Source organism: Piliocolobus tephrosceles, chromosome 6 (genome assembly GCF_002776525.5).
Source record: "Piliocolobus tephrosceles isolate RC106 chromosome 6, ASM277652v3, whole genome shotgun sequence".
Classification (NCBI taxonomy): Eukaryota; Metazoa; Chordata; class Mammalia; order Primates; family Cercopithecidae; genus Piliocolobus; species Piliocolobus tephrosceles.
The window spans coordinates 95322646-95327039 of record NC_045439.1 but is presented as its reverse complement, the minus strand read 5'-3'; the positions used below and the strand labels follow the sequence as shown (position 1 = coordinate 95327039).

General features: G+C 44.2%; 1 long non-coding RNA gene across 1 annotated transcript in view; it reads left to right on the top strand.

The window, feature by feature from the left end:
* The window catches only part of LOC113219931, a 22521-nt gene extending 19927 nt beyond the window's left edge, over window positions 1-2594 (top strand). The window contains exon 3 of the long non-coding RNA XR_003306924.1: window positions 373-2594. This is a non-coding gene — a long non-coding RNA (uncharacterized LOC113219931). The remainder of the gene's footprint in view (window positions 1-372) is intronic.
* Window positions 2595-4394: the final 1800 nt, after the last annotated feature.

Genomic DNA, 4394 nt, shown 5'->3' with positions numbered 1-4394 from the left:
ATGAGGGAGAATATGTGTGAAAGCAAATTGAAAATGATTTTAAAATGCAATAAAAATATGATCCATGGAAAATTATTTAAAGATCCTTAGAATTTTAAATAAACAGTACATTAACCTGAGTTTTCTGTGGTTTTTATTTTAAATAGATACGAAAGTTTTACAATGAATCACTGATATGGTTGAAAATCTTAGCTTGATTATTCTCCAAGAAAATGATACAGTGACTTTTGTGATGAATTTTCTAAAATTGCCAGCCAAAAAAAAACCAAAACCCTTTTTGAGTTGAGTGACTGATCAGTCAAAGGAACATTGACTGTGTAATGGAGAAATGTTTTCCGTGTTCACTAACAGCTTGCCTTTGCTTGATTCCAGCTGCAGCATATCATGAGTGATGAGATCTGTATACAGGTGACTGACCTTTACCTGGCAGAAAACAATAATGGGGCCACCAGAGGCCAGCCGAACACACAGAACTCAAGAAGCCTTCTGCAGTCAAAGTGTCCGCGGAAAGCCCAGCAGCTAATGTCAGATGAGAAATGCTTTAAGGTGAGAGTTGCTCATGTAGTCGAAGACCTTGCTGCTGACAATGTAAGTTGTTAGGATTCTCTGAACCAGAAGTTAAAGCCAGGGCACTTTGACCTGTGATTCTACTCCTGGAACTTTTTAGAGTTCCTAATGAGTTCACCAGAGAAATACAAAGTGTAAGTAACCATCTTCCTGGACAATCTACTTAGTTTCTTTCTTGCCTTTAAAAAAAAAAAAGAAAGAAAGAAAATCTAGTTACATATGATTTTTACAATTTTGTATTCTTCTTTTTCTCTGAACATTTTTCATAGTATGCTCTGTATATATTATTGTTTTAAAAAAAGTTGGTACATGAAACCCATGGTCATGGTGATTATAGAAAAGAAAACGTTGGCCTGGCACGCATGGCTCACACTTGTAATCCCAGCACTCTGGGAGGCCGAGGTGGGCAGATTCCTTGAGACCAGCTTGGGAAACACGGCATAACCCCATCTTTGCAAAAAATACAAGAATACAAAAATTAGCCAGGTGTGGTGGCATGTGCCTGTAGTCCCAGCTACTCAGGAGACAGAGGTGGGAGGATCGCTTAAGCCTGGGAGGTCGAGGCTGCAGTGAGCCCTGATCACGTCACTGCCCTCCAGCCTGGGTGACAGAGTAAGAACCTATCTCAAAAAAAAAAAAAAAAAAAAAGTGGAGATAACCAAAAAAATGTCACCTTAGAATTCTTTCCTAAAATTACCGTTGATGACATTCCTAGACTTTTCTATGCTTGAGTATGTATTTTCAAAGAGTTTATACTGGACAAATGGTCTTTCACTTTATTTGTTTATTTAGAGACAGGGTCATGCTCTGTTGCACAAGCTGGAATGCAGTGGCGTGATCTTGGCTCACTGCAACCTCTGCCTCCTGGGTTCAAGCGATCATCATGCCTCCCTAGCAGCTGGAATTACAGGCATGTGCCACCACACTGGCTAATTTTTGCATTTTTATGTGTGTCAGATCCCAGGGTCCAGGTCCAGCCCATGCTGAAGTCTGAGGGGAGTGGGTGGGTGAGCAGATAGAACACTCGGGAAGGCATACGCAGGTGAAAGATAGTTTTATTCAATGGCAGCTCTCATTAACAGCTTCCTTACACTAGCTCTCTTATTAGCAGCTTACTCTTACATTGTTCACCTGTCTCAGTATCTTGAGCCAGCTACCCCCACACACAGCTGCATAGCCAACTCTCTCTTGCCTTCAGGGTCAGCAGCTTAACTCCTTCTCTCTCTGGGCATGAGCAAGCCCAGCTGTGTCCTGGCTCCCTCCCATCTGTCTGCCAGATGGACGGCTTTTGGCTGTCTCTTTTTCTGGGTGCCAGTGCGCTTGTCATGTCAAGCCATGTTGAGCCAAGCTGAGCCAAGCCCCAAAGAGCCATGTCTCTTATGCACAGCGTCAACAGGGCAGTTATGCCTTTTACAGACAATAGTGGCATAAAGCCAGGTATGAACTTACACAAACAGGTTATATTACAAGTGGACCTGTGTGCTTGCACGCCAAACTCGTGTCATGCAGGCCTGGCTATCCACCTCGGCCTATTCCTTGACCAAAGCACATCCATGTACCTTACAATGTGGTTTTGCTATGTTGGCCAGGCTAGTCTCCAACTCCTGAACTCAAGTGATCTGCCCTCCTCAGCCTCCAAGTGCTGGGATTACAGGTGTGAGCCACTGCATCTGACCTGAAATGGCGTATTTTTGCTCAGTTAGCAACACTTCTGGGTCTTTAATGACTTTTCTATGGCTATTTGATATTCACTTTATAGAGAATTAAAGCCTGTATTGTTGGACATTTACATTGTTTCCAAGTTTTCACCGTTATAACTGTATTTGTGTGTATATATTATATTATTGCCAGGCTGTAAGCTTTACTAGCAGAGACGAATTTTTAAAGCTTTAAAAGAACACTGAGCTAGATCTAGCTTCTGGCTCTGTGTTTATTGACTAGTGGTGTGCCTTGAGAAACCAGAACTCTCTGAATTTCAGTTTTGTCTCTGTGTAAATGAAGAAGGTTGAAATAAAAAAATCTCAAGTGTCTTTCCAGGCTCTGATCTTCTCCGTGTGATTCTGATAGTTATCTCATCTGCAGAAAGCCCTTAGGGTAATGGCCCTGAGAATCTCAGGATTCTGAAAGGGGAGATCCATGTGCCATCACCATTGATAGTTGTTTTGTGCAAAACATGGTTTGCTTGCCTCTATTGGTGTGTTGCTTTTAAGTATGGATTTTTTTTTTTAATCACCAGGGAGCCCCTGCAACATTTTTGGAAAAAACATCATTCTCCCAGAGCAGATTGTGCTTGTGACCTTGGGCCATGATGCAGCCATAGCCTGGTGTCAATGTAGGGCAACAATGATGACACACCTCATCCTGCTGTTAGGCCTTGTTGGGGGCTCTTTGCCTAGTCTCCAGGCAAGGAGCAGCTGACCTTCTCTTCGCAAGCAAAGGGGGCTACTTCTTTTAGCCCAGAGCATTCCGTGGAAACTGGAGACTCAAAGTTCTCAGATGTATCCACTTAAGGTTTCCCATACCAGATATCAGAATCCCATTCCTCTCCTCCCCTCCCCTCCTCTTTCTTTTCTTTTCTCTTCTCTTTCTTTTTCTCTCTTCCTTTCTCTCTTTCTTTTTGAGATGGGATCTCACTCTGTCGCCCAGGCTGGAGTGCAGTGACGTGATCTCAGTTCACTGCAATCTCTGCCTCCCGGGCTCAGGCAATCCTCCCACCTCAGTCTCCTGGGTAGCTGGGACCACAGGCACACACTACCACATCTGGCTAATTTTTGTATTTTTTATAGAGATGGGTTTTCACCATGTTGCCCAGGCTGGTCTCAAACTCCCGGGCTCAAGTGATCCTCCTGCCTCAGCCTCCCAAAGTGCTGGAATTACAGGTATGAGCCACTGCACTCAGCTCTCCTTTTCTTTAAGTAATTCTAAATAAAAACAAGACTAAATCATAAAATAAAATTTGTGTTTTTTGGGGAAATGATACAAAACTTCCATGACAGCTGACATTAAAATAGTTTATTTCTTGATTTTCTGCTGTGTGCATGTGTGTGTGTGCACACTTGTCGTTTAGTGTCCTATGTGTGTACTTGCTGTAGCTACTGAGTCAATCTGCACAATGTCTGACTCCACAGTTTCCAGCAAACAAAAGCTCTACACAGCCTAATTTTCAAGCAGTTAGGACTGAAACAGCAGTCTCCTTCTGGGTTTAATTAGAATTAAACTGCCAGGCTGTACTTGTGTGGGAAACTGATACTTTTCAGCAAGAAATTTCCAGGTGAAGCCTGTCACTCTCCAGTGTAACTCTAGGGCCTGCATGGCAGGGAGACTGGCTTTGGCTGGAGCCTGGGTCCAGAGGGCTCTCCTGGAATGGCACATTCCCATCCGAGGGAAGGAGCTCTGTTGGGAGCATGAGATGGATGAAGAAGTCCCATCCATTAGGAAAGTGGCCCTTGGTCCGTCCAGTTTTAATGGAGGAGGGTGCTTGGTGCAATAACCACTTCTCATGGGGATACTAGTCGGAGACATGGGCATTCTTTGTCTTTCCTATGTGTGCCCCACCAGGGCCCAAACTTGAGGGGTGAAAAGTTCCAGGAGACAGATCAAGAGTGGTGGACATGCCATGACTGCCCAGGCTGGGATCCTCCCACCACCCCTTGGTCCTGCCCTCTAGAACCCTGGGCAGGCTGGTGGAAGTCCTTTTTGTGGTCTGGGCTTCTGGGCAGGATGCCTATGGCTTCCTAACACCCACGTGGGGCAGCCTAGTGTAAAGATCCTGAAAGTGAGGGAACAGCAATTGATAAAGTGAACTCAAGATATGACTAAAACTATCT